The following is a 17,907-nucleotide window of genomic DNA, read 5'->3' on the forward strand; positions in this document are numbered from 1 at the left end:
GGGGGGGGGGGGAAAGCTCTGAATGGCATGGTCTGCTCAGTTCTCTGTGTAGAACTGGTCATTATTCATACACCCCTTTTTTACAAAATCCTGGATTTGCTCATGGCTTCTTCAAATCCCACTATGTAATGTAATGTAAATCAGAATTTCAACTTTTCTTGTGAAAGATAATATGAATGAGAGTTAGGATACTATATAATCTAGTGTGTCTTCTGACTCACTTCAGTTATAACACTGGGTTCGGTATGTGATTATACAACTGCAAGATGGGAGAAATTCATAGCAATATATCACACTGCATGTTGAGTGCATCACCAAAGTCTGATACAAGAAATGTTTCCTTATTGTTTAAAACTCTAATAAATAAAAGGACATAGGAGAAGGGAAAAAATAATTTAAGCATGAAAAATGGAACATATCCACAAATTTAAATTATAAAATTAATTTACTTTCTTACACTGCTTTAAAATGCTACAGTTTTATGACATGAGCACAGTGACGTTTTTTGACTAAATCTGTCCTACCCCTCCACCCCAACATACACACCCACTACATTATGAATTTCTATGCCATTGTATATCACTAATATACTGGATGAAGTCTCTAAGTTCTATTCCAAGTTGTGCTTTTGACTCCCTGTTCAGACAGTTCTTTGTGCATCATTTCCCTGTGTCAAATGGGAATGATAATACTCTTTTCTACTGGTTTTCTATGGTTAACTATGTTTTGTACAGTGACTAATACTATGAGGGCTGGAGTATGCATGCCATGTGTGCTAAAACTTGTAATGTACCACTTTACTAAGGATATTCAGAATTGTGAATGGTAGGCACATGATAAAAAAAAACAGTTACACAGGAATATAACTGGGGGTAGGCAAGTGAGGCATTAGCCCCTTGCCCCTGCCAAACATTATTTCCATTGAAAAACAGGCAATATTGCTATATGGAAACTGCCATGCCATGTGATCTATCTGTTCACAGTGTAAGCTATCTGGAGTGGGAATACATGTGAGAACTTGCTCTACCAGCAAAGGGAGCCAGAGAGTTGCTGGCAGGGGTTGTTACCAGGCCTGTGCAAAGCAGCTAGTATTCACTTTGGACAGTGATTCAAATCACTGTCTCTGATTTGGAGATTCGGCCACTGCTGAATCAGCCAAATCTCCAAATCAAACAGGCCCCATCCCCTGTCCACTCTCCCAGCCCCATCAATGGCTGCCCACCCAGACCCAGGTCCCAGCTCTTAAAAAAAAGAAAAAAAGTCCAGCAATCACGAGCTGTTCCTGGGGGGGGGGGGGGTGACCCTGCTGCCCCCCACTGCCCCCTGTGCTGCATGGGGGGCTTGGTCTTGAGCCCCCATCCTCCACCTGCTCTCCCAGCCCCAGCATCCCTGCTCTTAAAATAAAATAAAATAAAATAATAATAAAAAAGCTCTGAATTCATCGGATCCTACCAGGTGGGGGAGTGGGCAGGGAGCAATCCCCACTGCCTCCCATTGCCCCACGGGGTGTATGGGGCTCTGCCATGAACCCCCAGAAGCCTTGAGAGTGCTGCAGCAGCTGGTAAGCGTGGAGTTTTTTTATTTTATTTAGTTTCTTTTTAAAGAACTAGGAGCTGGGGCCAGGGCCAGGCATGGATGGGGCTGAAAGAACAGGTAGGGGATGGGGACTTGTGACAGAGCCTCCACGCAGTGTGGGGCAGTAGGGATAAGCCCCGCCAAAGAGTTTCACCATGGGTTCTGGCAGGAGCTGGTGAGTGAGGGCTTTTTTTTTTCAAAGGACTGGGAGTTGGAGCCGTGCTGGCCAGCCATGCGGGGCTGGGGGAACTCAGGGAGGGCTGGGGGGAGAAGGCAAGGGATGGGTCCTGTGGGGGTACCCCCTTGGTCCCCTCCCCCCTCTTCCAGCTCACTCCCCACCCCCTACTTACTAGCACGGAGTCTGGGTCCAGCTCCCTTTGGTGGTGAGTGGGGACTTCCTGAATCTCCGAAGCTCTCCGAATCTTTTCCAAATCAATTCAGGGAGCTTCAAATTGATTTGGACCTTTTTATTGGTCTCCTGATTCAATTCAGTTTTGGAGATTCAGCTGCTGAATCAGGCCAAATCTCCTCCAAGTCGAATCAGCACCCAAAGCTTTGCACAGCCCTAGCTTTTACCCCCCACCACCTTCAGCTGTGCTCTGAGATCACCAGCTTCACCCTGGGTGAAAGAGCTTCACCCTGGGTGAAAGAGCTTCTCCCATGACACATGCAGAGCAGGGAAAACGTATGCCAAGGAAGCCAGGGGGGATATTTTTTGTTACTTGTACAGGATCTGCAGGGCTCAAACTCTCCCAGGAACCTTATAAGGTGCTTTTATTCACAGTTTAATAGATTGTAAGGCTGGAAGGGACCTCAGAAGATCATCTGGTCCAGCCCCCATGCACTAGTTAGGAAAGACAACTGAGGGTCAGGTAACCCCAGCAAGGTGACTGTTCAAACTCCTTTTGAAGATTTCCAGGGTAGGTGATTTCACCCCCTCTGGACGCACCCTATTCCACATTCTACACCCTCAAACGCTGAAGAAGTTTTTCCTAATGTTGAGCCTGAAATGGTCTTTCAGGAGTTTGTGGCCATTACTCCTGGTTTTCCTGAAGGGTGCTCTGGTGAACAGTTGTTTGCTGAGCCCTTGATATACTCCCCTGATATAGTGGTAAGCTGTTACCATGTTCCCTCTCAGCCATCTCTTTTTTAAGCTGAAGAGACCCAGGTCCCTCAGCCTTTCTTCATATGGCTTGCTGTGTAAGTCTCCGATCGTACAGGTGGCCCTTCTCTGGTCTGTCTCAAGCATTTCCACATCCTTGTTGAAGTGCGGTGCTGAGTCAAGTGGAAGAATCACCAGCTTGGTCAATTGATGCATGCCAGAATATTATTTGCATTGCTGACTACAGTGTCTCATTGATGCTGGCTCATGTTCATACTGTGGTCTATAATTACCCCCATGTTCCTTTCATTCATGGTGCTGGTCAGTTTGGCGCTGCCAAGCCTATAGGTGTGTAGGAGATTGTTGACCCCAAGGTGGAGCACTTTACATTTCTCAATGTTGACCTCCATCTGGTTCCAATCCACCCAACTTGCCATCCTGTCTCGGTCCGCCTCTAGCTGCAGCTTATCTTCAAGCGTGACCACATTTCCCCATAACTTGGTGTCACATGCGAACTTGGCCAGTGAGCAGCTCACTCCCACATCCAAATAATTGATAAAGATGTTGAAAAGAACCCCTGAAGGACACCACTGGCCACTTCTCATCAAGATGACATAGATCCATTCATTAGAACTCTCTGGGTCCTACCCCACAACCAGCTTCCTACACACCTAACTGTCATGCAGTTAAGCCTGCAATCCTCCAATTTTCTTGTGAGAACATAGTGGGAAACCAGATCAAAGGCCTTTTGAAAGTCAAGTTATACAATGTCAACCTCCTGTTTCTTATCCAGGTGGTGAGTTACCTGATCGTACAATGATATGAGGTTGGTAAGAGAAGGCCTGCCTGCGACAAAACCATGCTGGCTGTCATTCAGAATCCTACCTTCTGCAAGCCTATCATGCAGACTCCTTAATGAATTTTTCCAGGATTTTCCCTGGAATAGAAGTCAGGCTAATTAGCCTATAGTTGCCTGGGTCCTTTCTCCTCCCCTTCTTGAATATGGGCAGAACATTGGTCCTTTCCCGTCCTCAGGGACCTCTCCAGAGCACCACAAGTTTTGAAAGAGTTTCATCAGAGGTTCTGTGATTACTTTAGCCAGCTTCTCCAGCACTCTCAGATGAAGTTCATCTGGTCCTGCTGACTTATATATGTCTATTTTTTTAATTGATCATGCACCAGTCCTATGGCAATAGTAAGAAGGTGGTCATTCCTACCATGCCCACTCTGTACCCTACCTGACATGGTTTTCCCCTTGGCCTGGTGAAATTGCAAAGCAAAGTAGTTGTTCAGGAGTTCAGTTTCTCCTGAGTGCTGGTAACCAGCCATCCTGAGTTGTTGAGCCATGATTCCACACTCCCATTTCTTTTCCTTCTGTTCCCTACATACCTAAAGATGGACTTCTTGTTGTCCTTGATTTCTCTTGCTAATTTATGTTCAATTGCTGCCTTACCCTTTCTAATCTGTTCCCTACAAGTGCCTGTTTAGCCAAGAGGGTTTCCCAGCCCTTCTGCTACATTTCCTCCACCTGGGAATGAACTTCCTTTATGCTTCAAGGATCATGTTCTTAAGGAACAACCACTTTTCATGCATTCCTTTTGCCTTCTGCCCTTGGTCTGCAGCACTTCCCCTACTAGTGACTTGAGCTTGTTGACATTTTCCTTTTTTGAAGTCCAAAACTTCAACCCTGCTGTCCAATTTGTATGCCTTACGACGGACAGTGAATGTGATGGTTTCATGGTAGCTGTCAACCAGGCTACCCTTTAAATTGAAGTTGGTCACCAGGTTATCTCCTTTGGCCAGGACCAAGTCTAGAAGACTGTTACCTCTGATTGGGCCATGTACTTCCCGAGTCAGGAAGAAGTCTTCGATGCAGGTCAGGAAGGAACACAACTGATCCGACTTGGCTGAGTGTTCCTCCCAAGAGATGCCTGGAAAATTGAAATCTCCCATGATGATCATGTTCCATATATGCGTGGCCTCTGTCAGTTCTCAAGAGAACTCTAGATCAAACTCCTCCCCCTGATTTGGTGGTCTGTAGTACACACCTACAGTTAGGTCTCTCTCACTGCACCCTGTCCCCTCCTGCCCCCTGAAGTTTGACCCAGAGGGTTTCAAGCCCTCTTTGGAGCCAATATCAGCCTCCAAGAAAGTGTACTGCTCCTTCACATACAGAGCTATACCTCCACCTTTCTTCCCTATTTGGTCTCCTCTATGACTATGCTCCAATCATGTGAGGAGTCCCACCAGGTCTCCATAATCCCTACTAGATAGTAATGCCCATGGGAAAGTAGAAGGGCTAGCTCCTTCTGCTTGTTTCCCAAGCTCCTGGCATTAGTGTACAGTTACCTGAGCCCTCCTATTGAGACCTTCAGCTTCCTGTCAGACTGAAGGAGAACTATTCCCTCAGCTCCTGCAAGAGTGACTCTCCTAGTGTCCCTATCTATGGAGTTTTCCCAGCAGTATGTCCGTTCCCAGGCATGGTACAGCCAGTGTTTCTCTGTCCCCAATAAATGCATACATTTTATGTATGCATTTTTCCTCTCTCTTCATCTTGCCTGCAGTTTTTCAGACAAATGCCCTGAAAAATTCTGCATGACTCTCAGAGTCCCCTTGGTAAGGGAAAGAGCAATAAATCCTGGAGGACCTAGTCATACAGTATCACCATATGAGTAACCTACCATTCAAACTGAAGTGTGTTACAAATGAGCTGCAAATATATTCTACATTTTACAACAATATCTTTGAGGCTTGATCACCATTTTGAAGCTCATAAATGGATGATAAATTGCTTGAATGTCTGGCAGGTTACAATTAACTGCTTGATTAACACTTTAAATGCAACATTTGTAGGGGCCTTAGAGGTGGAACCAGAATGGAGGCCCCTAAGAGTCTGTGTTTTCCTTGCCCCTGGGGCTACAGCTGCTACATCAGATGTCACTGCTTCAGGGGAAGGTGTTTGTATAGCCAGTAGTCAGGGGGTACATGGAACAGCTGCTGGGTGCAGATCCTCCCCTACTGCAAGCTGCCATTTTTATTACTAACAAATTTATATTTGGTGATTTCTGCTGGTTAGGACATTCAGTATGCTCTGCAACAAAATGGAAACAGATGTTCCATTTACTCTCTAGCTACTGGCTACAATGACACCTCCTGAAGCATCAGGATTGGTCCAGGGTGTAAACTGCCAGTTACACTATTGCAGTAACATTATTGCTTTTTTCACCTCTGCATATACAGTTAGAAGGGCACATTTTCACAGCAGTATTCTGTGGTCTGAGGCTAACCACTATTTCAGTACAAACCAACAACAACATTAACAGACATCAAGATTAGTTTCTTCTAACAATGCTATTTCAGCAGCTACTTTTCTTTGTGTGTAATCTTCCCAGCATTTAACTTCTCAGGAAAGTGGATTCAAATGAAACTGCTTGTATGTTAATTAATTAATTAATTAAAGCTCAATAGTTCATTATGTTACTAATACTGCCTTTCCAAAATGTTTTCTTGACCAAGGCTAGAATCCCAACTTCAGAAATTTAGGCATTTCAGGAGTTACGTATTGGCTTCTCCATAATACCAGAGGCTCTAATAAAAATATACTATTAAAAATGCCTCTCTCTCTTACTTAGATTCTTATTATCCAGTCCTAAAATCATAAAACAAAACAAAACAAAAACAAACAAATGCCCCCTACCCACCAAATCTTCTACTGATAGCAATTTTTACCCAATTAATGACTGCATTAAAACTAGCAAATTGTCAGGGACTTAGAGCCAATTTCTTGGAGGTCATGTGGCAGTATAAATAGAAGAATGCAACTTTTGTTTCATTTTCTGTTCTTCATAGATACTACGAATACTGTCCAACAGAATACATATGCAAATAAATGCATTGTTTCCTTTTACAGTGAATGACCACCAAGCAAGAACAACATGAAGATAGTTAAGAAACTCTGCCATCAGTTGTATGAGGCAGGAAGCTATTATTATAAAAGTGGTTCATTTAATAGGAACAGTGTCTTAAGTAAAGTTGTCTTCATTTCTCATAAATATAAAGCAGGTACTGCATATACAATTCTGTTGTTCAGGGAAGTGCTTTAAATTTCTGGTGCCCATAAATGATCTCTAAGGACTTGTTTACTTTTAAATGGCTATAATTGGTCCTTGTGTTCAAAGGTCTAAAAACAGTTAATATTATTTCATTATCAATTTATACAAGCCCAAGTATTAATTTGCAATAAATTTAAGAAAGCTCTAGTACTCTCTATAAAGCTTGTACAAGATATAATCTTTTACTGTTGCATTGTGCTGACACAAGGAATATTTAAGTCAGCGTGACCCATAGAATAAATAAGGGACTGAGATAAATTTGCTGTGAAGTTTAATACTGATGTGAACTATTTTTCTATGCTCTCTGGATATGCACAAATAAACTTTCTATAGATTAGAGCAAATAGGTGTTCCATGTTTATTAATTGCAATGGCTCATAGTTTTTTCAGAGAGCTGTTATCAGACAGAATTTACAAACAAAAATCACACTTAAAAAGCACAAGATTTTATTCATAAATAAAGCTGTGAAAGATATAACGAGTTCAGAAACATGAGAAATAATTAGATTTGTGTTTGAACCTCCTTTGCAGCTGATTGTAAAGTAACATTCCAATTATCCATATAAACAAGGTAGCTAATTTTACATAACACAGAGAGGCACGGAAAAGATTGCTGCACAATTCAAAACTCACAAATTTAAATTTAGACTGTGTTTATGGGCTGCAACAGCATGCCTTTCAACTTAAAGGCATGCTGGGGGCCAGTCTTCCCCATATCCCCAATGCCAGGCTCTCTGTGCACCTATATACCAGCAACTTGAATACCTTTAAAGAGTGCATGCAGCTGGGGATCAGGGAGCTCACTTATCACCAAGTGCAGGCATTAGCAATCATGTGATTGGGATCTGGCATGGCAGGACATGCAGTTTTGGGGATCAATCATACAATTCCTCCGATCCCAATTGTGTGATTATATTAATGTTTGCCAGGGATCTAAGAATAGAAAATCCTGCATTTGTGAAGTGACTTAGACTAGATGACTCTTGAGAGGTCTTCTGACATTATGATTTTACAATTACAGTCAAGGCAGAATAAACATACAGGTTTCCCTCACTCTATGTGGGTTTTGTATGTGCGAATTCACTGTCATGCAATGACCTTTTTTATACCAAAAAATTTGTTATATGTGAAGTAAATACACTCTTACGCGATCGGTGTGGTGGAAGCCCACAGTCAGCTGCTTTGTGCAGTGCATCGTGGGAGTGATGCACACCAAAATATAGTCTCCTGCGTGGATCTGTGCTTCTCACTCATTGTCTGTGACACGTGTTTCTGTAGTTGCTGTCCCCATTAGGATAGTGCCCTGTGCTTGTGTGTACTGTTTGCTGTTGGTGAGTAACAGAATTGTCTTGTAAAAGTAGTAGGAATGGGTCTGAGGTCATTATAGTTGAGGTCTTGGAATATATCCCTATTTGTTACATTGTAAAATGGGATCCCTTTATACAAATTTGAGTCATGTTCCATTTCCCAGGAATGCATGTACAGCATAAAGCGAAGATATCAGGGGCCGTGGGCAGAAGGTTGGGGGATTTGGCAAGCTAGCAGGATCTGCAGGAGGGTTTGTAGGGTCCAAGGAGGCCTTGCAGGATTGAAAAGCCTCTCTGATCCTGCCAGACCCTCTCCCCCTCCCCCAATATCCCACAAACCACTCCTGGTGCTGATTTCACAGGCATTCACTAGTGTAAGTCAGGGTGGGGGTTGGGCTGGCAGATCATGTGGGCCTAGCAGCTTTGCACAGGGGCTGGTGGGGTTGGCAGCATTGGGAGGGCTCTCTCCCTCACAACTAGGGACCATTTTCAGCCTCCCCAACCCGTCCTGCCACAGACAAACAATCCCCTCCCCTATGGACCAACCTCCATCCCTTGATCCTGCCTGCCCTTTCCCCCCACCCTAAATTACTTCCTGGTGCTGGCAAACGCTGGTCAAACTGGAACCAAGGATGGTCTGTGGCAGGGCATTGGCTGGTTTGGGGGGGTAGCTGGTCTGCAGGGGGAAGATTGTCCCTTTGGGAACGGGGTAAAGGGTGAGGGAGCTAAAAATAGCCCAGTGGTGGGGGTAAGGTGTACGAAAAGCAAAGCCTTGGGGCTGGGGTAAGCAGCTGGCCTCTCTCAGCGCAGGGGCTACACTCCAAATGATCACAGCTAGATTCATCTAACTGTGCCCAATCTAACTTAGTTCACTCTCAGGTGATCTAAAGTTAAATTGGGATGACCAATTTTTGACTGATCTAATCTTTGGGGAATATCCATATGGTAGATCAACCTAACTAGGGATCTAAATGTAAGATCCAGAGGAGAATGAACTAATTTAGACTAGGCAGCCATTTTTCACCTGATCTAAATTCTCAGATGTCTGTATTCACCTTTACTCAGTTTTGCAAGAAGAACCCTCCTACTAACAGAGTTATTGTGTAGCACCACAGATTTCTTCCTCTTCCTAACCCCTATTCCAGAACTATATTGTGGAAAGGACAACTTTATCCTAGACGAAACTAGCCTCCTAGGGAATTGCGAAGTTTCTGGTTGAAATTATTTTAAGTATGGTTTATATAGCAATAAAATATGGTTTATATAGCAATAAAAGCACAATTCATATTTCACTACTTCCACTAACACTTTTAAGTTTGTGAAGAGGATCAAAAGAAAGGTAAAACTCTTCTGACTGAAAAGAAAGTACTTTCCAAAAGGAACTATTCCCAGGGGCAGTTTAATATCCATGACAATATCAAATAGGAAGATGAGCACTGGGGCTGAGCAGAGATCAATGAGAAAGTCAGACACAGACCCAGATGCTACTGCTGCTACAGAAAGACTGCTTTCTGAGTTCACCGTCTGGGGTCTACTGCTGCCAAGCACTTCTTGTGGGTGGCCACTGGTATTGGCTGAAATGCTGGGGCATATTAACTAAGATGGCAAACAGACTGCACACACAGCCACTCTTCTAATATCAGTGGTAAAGACTAACTGGAATTAATCATATGAGCCAATTTATCTGTAGTATAAAGTCAGTTAGACAAAAAATGTACATGTACAAAAAAAATTGGGGGTCGGACTTGATGATCTATTGAGGTCCCTTCCAACCCTAACATCTATGAATCTATGAATATCCTGTAACTTAAGGTCTAGAGTAAGCTTTTCCAAAATGCAACAATATCTGGATGAATTACTGAAATTTTAAAGAGCAGATCTTCTAAGGGTGCCCTGATTAATTTACCAAATTACAATTTTAACATTCAGTCATATACCAGGTACTTATGATGTAAGCCTTAAAGCAGTGTTTTTCAACTTTTTTAGCCTCAAGGCACTCCCTACACAACGTTTCTGAATTTAGTAGCACCATGGGCTCCCAGCTGAGATTTCAGTGAGAAACTAAATTCAAAAAAGTTTTGGAGGGCTGCTTTGAAGCTAAAAATGTTGAGAAACCCTGATCTAACTGGTGCAAGGGGAGGGTGGCAGGAGCAGAACCTCACTCTACCATGCCCCATTCTTTCCACTACTTACTCTCCCTGCCACCCCTGATCCATACCTGAGAGGGTAAGGGTGGTCTCTGTGGCCAAGGCTGTTTGCCTGAGGTTGTGCAGGCTGGTAACTAGAGCCATCCTCCCCCTTGGTCCCTCCTACTGGCCCTGGGAGCATGGGAGAAACTACAGGGGTGGAGTGGTCTGAAAAGTACTGCTCCATCCATGCATCTGTCTCATTGCTCTGAGTACTGGGGCCAGAAAGGAGGCAAGAGAGGCTTCAGTGGCAGCAGTCCCCAGAGAAGCAGACAGGGATTCCATTGATTGCAGTGGGCATAGGGAGCCAGACAGGGGAGAAGAGTCTTTTATTTGCCATATACTGTATGTGCGGTGTGCTGCAGCACCCCTTGTAGGAACACACTGTACCTCAGGGTGTCAAGGCACCCCAGCTGAGAATCATTACTTAAAGAACAGCACAAATAAAACAGCAAGCGAAACTATATCCCACAATCTTCCTTCTGTCCTTTTTTCTGTTACTCGTACTATTTCCTTTTCAAGGAGCGTGACATTTAATCAATGTGCAAATTGACTCAATTACCAAAAGCAACTAATATGCATATCTTCCTGTTAATAGGCTATTTTATTAGTGGTTTAGTTGTATTGAGTTATACATCATACTGCTATGTAACTTGGGCCTTTCAAATGTGCTCATTACTTTAATACTTAGATACCGTAATTGGGAATGAACAGAATAATAGAAAACAAATCTTGAAGGCATCCACTGAGGGTCGATACAATCAAACAATGGGATTCTGTCACAATCCTTTGGCATTTTAAGATATACAGCAAGAGCTTATTACAATAAGGTTGGAGGGAGATGGTGAGAGACAACATCACTTGCATTTTGTGTTGGTGGCTTAAGATAAAAGTATAGGATTTGAGGGGATCTTTAGGGTCACTGAGTCCAGCCTTCCCTCCTGCCCCACCCTCAGCTCCCAGGCCAGCTCCCCCTAAGTAGCTTCCTGAGGTAACCAAAGCTTTCTAAAGCTAGTGACTTACTAAAAACAGCTTTCTGAAAACAGTGATTTAACAGCAAAAATAGTAGGATTTCAAATGTGATCCAACTTCACACAAGTATCTTTCCTTTGCTGTGGATTTTGTTGCAATAATGCACTTGAATATATACAAAACTAAATCATGCCATAAAAAGAACAGTATACAAGGTATATCTTGGTAACAACTAATGAGTTTAAATGTTATGTTGCATTCCTTTTTTAGGATTTTGAAATATGTGTCTTAGTATTTGTTCATATGATAGTTTTAAACTGTCCTTCCCACCAACTGGCAATATTGGTGGGAGGGGAGGCGAGGCATCTTGCTCCTTTTAGAGATTATTTGTAGAGGCCTAGAGCTGTGCTTTGTTCTAATATAAAAGTATTGGGAATGAAATTTCAGACCATTAGTAAAATAAAAAATTATTTCTATGGCTTCATAAATGTTAAGGCCAGAATGGACTGTTTTGGTAATGTAGTCTGATATCCTATAAAACAAATCAGCTCCTTAATCCTGTTCAATATTTCCCTAAAAATATATCCAAGTAACTTGTTTGCCCCGTTTACCCTAATGTCACAATATGAGCTCACATTTGGTTGGCTATCTACAATAAACCTAAATCCCTTTCACTGCTTTTCAAAAGATGAGTATTGATTGGTATACCTTATATTATTTGCACTTATAAGTATGATCTTGCAGTCAATTATGTTGCATGCTGTTTGTTTATGTCCAGCCCAGAATATTTAAAAAATATATAGCTTAGAAGATACAAAAGTTTTAAAAACATTTAATTGCTTTCCAGCTGTGCAAACAGCCTCAGGCTACATTCACAGCATTTTTTTAAATATGAACCAAACTTCGTGAGCACATGAAGACTCCTATCTCAGGCTCAGACCAAAACAGTTTCCCAATTTGACTGAATAATTCTCATAGCTCTGCCAATAAATCAGATTTACTGGTATTTCAATTTTAATGCAAAATTATATTAAAGCAAACAAAACAGAAAGTGCATCCAAGCCTGGCACAGCAAACACTATTATTTATTATACATTTTATGTTAGAGAACTAGTTTGCTACCTGGAAGTCTTAGCAACAAACTTCAAAATGAGCTAAGTTTGAAAAGTCATGTCCACACTAGCTCTGTATAAACCTGCCTTTTCCCCAAGATATATGACAGCAATATTTCAAAATGGGCTTGGTACATCTACACCACCTCATGTGTCATCAGAAATACAGTTCATTAAATTATAAGATAACTTGCACAGTTTGAACACAGTTCTCTCTCAGTTTTACAAGTTTAGGATTGGCTTTGTGTGGTGGCAAATAATGCTGCTCATTTGTTTAGCTATGTCGTGGAAGACAAGACATTTTGGGTTTTCTTCCTTGATTCATGAAGGAAAACACGTAGCATTGTGCAAAGGTATTACAAAAAATCAGAGTTCCTAATTCCTTATTTTCCCCCTTAAACTAAGTATTACTATTCTTTTCAAATATTATAAAAATGAAATTTTAATTGTACCCAAACAAATGTCAATCCAGCTGTGTAAAAACTTGCATTGTCCTTCGTGAACAGATCTTCTCATTAATACTATGCTATTTGTACTAATGTACTAACTTTCTGACAGCAACTTTCTGATAGTTAAGCCGATTTAACTTCTTAAAGTTGACTTAATTATCACAGCATACACACATATGTGGAGCAGAGTTGATTTAAATGCAGCACCGCCCAGGTGTATTATCTTGAGTCACATTAGTTCACTTGACTTAGCTCACAAGATGGCTACCACCATGTCAAGGACCTGTACGTATGTACACTCTGACATGCCTCAACTTAAGTTGACTTAGTTAAGTTCCCTTATTTAAAGTCAACTTAGTACGTGTGTTTGAACCCCCTAAGAATCATCACAATTCTGCTGTGCATTACAAGACAAGGAGAAACTGTTTTTTAACAACACATTTTTGCTGTTCTCAGCTAACATGCCTTCTAGGAAACTTCAGAAAGAAAGTGGGGAGAAGCTGAAACACAATTTTCCTCAGAGCTTACATAAAGAGGCTACACTTTTAAAAAATTCTATCAGCAGCTGGAAATCATGAGGGGAGAAAAAAACCTGTATAACTGTGAAAAAGTACCAAGTGACACGAAGACCAGAAGCATTCCAAACAACATTTAAAGTATAAGACTGAGGTAAGTAATTCAAAAAGCAACACTTTTTTTTTTTAACCTAACAGTAATTCTGTTTTTGAGATGCGCAGTCAGAATCCTGTAGTAATTTTCATGCACTTCCTATATAAGAGTCTGGATTCTTGAGTAGATGTGTCTATCATGACCAGACACATCTTCTGGGAACTCAGGGAGAGAAAAGGGCTGAAGCTGAGGGGCTGAAGCCAGAGCAGTTAGGCTAAAGCCAGGGCAGAGGCTTGGATTCGAGTGGGTCAACACTGATACAGGGGTCAAGTCTGAGTGAGCAGAGACTGAGACAGGGGCCAGGGTCCTGAGGCTTGAAGGAACCAGAAATAGTTCTAGGGGGCTGTGATGAATGTTGAATAAGTAAAACCTGTGAGGCATGGGCATGATTATGGGTGGGACCTACCTAATTCACGATTTCATGGATTTTGCAGATTCTGGAATGGAATCTGCACCAAAAACAAACAAAAACCTGATAGAAAATGTGCCGGCTCGTCAGAGAGAACTAGCAGTCTTCAGTGTGCTGTGGTGGTGGGGCCTGCCTTCTTGAAGGGCTGCAGGCAAGATGATCACCAGCCCTCACCAATGATTGACTGTGAGGCCTGCCTGTGGCCCCACCCCTCTCCACTAATTGGCAGTGGGGGGGGGGGCTCCATGATGGATAGCCCTTGCAGGCAATCAGTGGTGAGGAGCAGAGTCACAGGGGCCCCTCTGCTAATCAGCCATGGCCCATGAAATGGCTGCCCATGCCCACATTCTGCCTGTGAAATTGGGGAGCAGCCCTCATCAATTAGGTAGAACCCTAATTAGGAGAGAGGCTGGAGGCCATGCTTAGGGCCAGTGAGGGAACAAGAAAGAAAGCAGAGAGGAAGAGCCAGGAGCTGAGACCAGACTAAGGATAACACCATCAGGCTCCCTTTAAAGCAACCTCCCCAGATACATCAAGGCATAGAATGTGAGTGTAAAAGGGAGGAGATCCTAAGGAGACAGGAGAGTGTAGGGTTAACCTGCAATCAGGGGTATCTGAGCTATCCTTTGGATAGGTCTGACAGTGAAAAGTCCTTCAGCTACTAAGGAACAATAAGGATGAGGACTTTGGACTTTGAATATCATTGATCCAAAGGGATCAGTGGAAGGCCTTAAGCCCATTGCTCTTCTGGGGCAAAACCTTTTTTGTATTTTTGTATCTCCAGGATTTAAACCACATTGATTATATATTATCTGCTCAACAGACAACTATATTGAGCATTATTGGTTCATGACTACATGTCTACTCAAAGTTCACTGGGCTGCTGCCAATTCTTGGAAAGTATCCATTACTAAACCCATGTCCATAGCCTCATGGCTTCCTGGCAAAAAGAGAATGAACGAGATCTTCCTTGCTTGGTCCTGATGTTTGTTGCAGATGTACTGTATATTTTGTCAAAACATGCACTGCATGGTAAGGTATGTAGGAATGACATACAAGGTTGACTTATGACCCTGAGCTCCATAGCATTTAAGCAGTTTCAGTTTATACAGGTCTCCTGTATATTCCTGTGGTTAGATGGGAACATCCTGCTTCCAATGGGCATAAAGTATCAGAACCCTTTTTATGAACAGCATTATAAGTTTCTACACATTTTTGCTTGAGCCAGGATATTGGATAAGCAATTGCTATAGCGCTTTAGCAGACAACCATGACTGGACCTGATGACAAAGTGAGACTGTACCATAGCTCTATCTATGCAGGGTACTTGAAGATATTTAGAGTTCAAAGGTATTTTGAATACAAGGATGACTTGGTATTAGTCAGCTCACCTTCAAGTTTCTCACAAGACCCATGGTGCCTTGCTCTTAATTCATACAAGCCTCTCATTGTCGCTTGTGGAGAGTGGCTATCTCACAGAAGTTATTATTTTATTACCATTGTTGTTCTTTGGAAGAAAAATAACATACAGTGATTCCCTAAATTCTAATTTAAAATTGTTGTTCTTTAACTGAAAATCATAAGAGAAATTTTTCCTGTATTTTCACCTTTGTGTTGCCTCTTTGCAGTCTTTGCTTGCCATCTCCAGGTATCAGTAGTTTTTTTGGATGTTCTCCCCATATACTTTTTAAAGTTTGAATATCTTGCCTAAACTCTGTGCCTAAAATTGATGAGGCATGACTGGCAGTCTGTGTGTATGTTGTCATCTTCAGTATTAAAATATAGTGCAAATTTTGACAAGTAGAACAGCATTACTGTTGTCTAATCTAGTAAATAGTTTACAATGCAGTAAAGTCTGGAAATTTTCTGTTCCATTAATCATTATCTTGGCATTTGGAAAACAATATTATGATCCCTAAAGAAGCACTGGTAAAGCATGTGTTGATTTCTGGCAACTTTTAACTAATATAGCCTCCTATTTAAGAAATGAATATCCAAACAATATCCTCCACAGGAATTATCCCAATATGCTTTGCAGAACTAAATAATACCACACAATTCTTAGCTAGAGGGCAATAGAAAATCATAGTTATGGAACAGGGAGAAAAGCCATTGTTTCGAAAGAGATGGAGGGGTAAAAATGATGAAATCAAGACATTAGATGGCTATTCCAAATACTGTATTTGTTCACATACCACAGGCACCCTTTTCCCAAAAATCAGCTCTTCACAATTGGGGTGTGTGACTAGTAGAAAAGCTAGGTTTTTTCACACCCACTTAGACAGAAGCATGGAGAGGCTGTACTGCAAGATGGCTTCTAGGTTCTCTCTCAGGCAGCAAGCCAGAGGGGCAATATCTAGTATTAACCCTCTCACAGTTAGTCTCAAATTGAAAACAGCTTTTATCTGAGTATCTGAATGCACATTATTGACAGATCTGATACAAGGCTTTTGTAATGAGATAAATACCATTAATATTAGTACACAAGGATGTAGGACAAATAGGATAGTGCATGAAGGTTAAGAAGAAAGAAAAGAATGGCAAAATGGAGTTGAGTAAGAAAGTAGAGAGTGATGAAGTAAAGTATAGGTAAGCTTACGTGTAAGGCCACTGAAATTCGTACTGGCCTGTACTGATCACCAGAAGAGCCAATGGAATAATGATTCTACAGGATGGGTGTGGGAAGGAGGGCATGAAGCTTAGAAGCCTTGGATTTGGAAGGGGGAAAGGTGTGGTATGTGAGTAAATAAAGTTCTTAGCTAACTGAATCATGCAAAGCAGACTTTTAACAATGGAGGCTCTGGCAATCTGAGTGAAAATACTCAGAAAGGGGTAAGAGGAATCACAAGAGTTAATTGAAAAGTCAGACATGAGTTAATGTTGACACTTTGAAGACGGCCTTAGCTGCAACAAAAGACCAATATTTGTCCCTTCTAATTCAACAAAATTATCCTCTGATTATTAAACATTTACATTACTGATATAAGAAAAAAAAATCTGTAAACCATACATGGAAATAACCCAGACTGCTTCTTGAACCATAGGCTAAATTCCCCGCTGACCAGCTTGTGCATGTACAAAATTCAGTGGGGAGGGATGGGGAACAATCACATTGATCTAACTTCCCTTTTACTAAATAAAAAAAGTGAAAACATCATTTGAGTTGAGAAATGAAAATCAAAACTATCCCAAAAATGCTTTAGTGTATGTTTGAGATTCAAAGGGATGACAAGAAAGAAATAAGAGATGATGTAATAAATTAAAACACTAGTTTTCTAGAGGAGATATGATGTTACAATTATATTCAGAGGAGAGATTTTATTACTTGGATGTTTTTCTTTCAGCAACACAATATTAAATTAAATGGAAATGAAATAAACAATTTATGGCTTATTAAATGCATTTTTGAGCATTTGTGATATAGCAAATCATTTCAGGACATGCTTAACCTCACAACTATTCCTATGGATACTAATGGTTTTAATAGCAACACACACTATTAAGACTGCCCAATAAAACAAGTGTTTTGCTGGACACGTTGCAGAGTTCTCAATACCTTACTAGACTGGGGGTCCCAAGTTAAAATTAAGAGTACATTAACTATAAAAGTTTTGACACTGGCATTAAAGGAAGATAGCACAAATTTATGGGAGGAAATAATTTAGAAAATGTGAATATTTGAGTCAGTGGTACTATTAGCATATTTAAATACTTGCAGAAGTGCTACAGTAAATCAAGGGCTATTTGTAAAGGAGTTTGTAACAGCAGACTCCTTACCCCTGTTACTTGAAGCAAGTGAAGCTTGCAAGGAAATGTGTGTGCTACCTGCATCTGCTGTCTAGTGGACTCAGCCTTCAGATTGCAGGCAGCACAACATATCGCTGTTGAATAAGAGATGAGCAGCACCTGGGCCCTACTAACAGCAAGTCAGGTCAGAAAATTGGGAAGGGAGAGAAGCCAAGGACCAAAAAAGCGTGAGACTGATGCCAGAGATGAAGATTAGCTCAGACCTTT

General features: G+C 41.6%; 1 protein-coding gene and 1 long non-coding RNA gene across 2 annotated transcripts in view; one reads left to right on the top strand and one right to left on the bottom strand.

Moving 5' to 3' along the window:
* Window positions 1-17,469, top strand: part of LOC109304066 — a 23,040-nt gene extending 5,571 nt beyond the window's left edge. The window contains exons 2-3 of the long non-coding RNA XR_002099285.1: window positions 10,144-10,149; window positions 17,458-17,469. This is a non-coding gene — a long non-coding RNA (uncharacterized LOC109304066). The remainder of the gene's footprint in view (window positions 1-10,143; window positions 10,150-17,457) is intronic.
* Window positions 1-17,907, bottom strand: part of SGCZ (sarcoglycan zeta) — a 613,727-nt gene that overhangs the window by 488,545 nt on the left and 107,275 nt on the right. The gene's annotated exons all lie outside the window — the stretch shown is intronic.

Source organism: Gavialis gangeticus, unplaced genomic scaffold (genome assembly GCF_001723915.1).
Source record: "Gavialis gangeticus isolate Ggan-Ray unplaced genomic scaffold, GavGan_comp1, whole genome shotgun sequence".
Taxonomy (NCBI): Eukaryota; Metazoa; Chordata; order Crocodylia; family Gavialidae; genus Gavialis; species Gavialis gangeticus.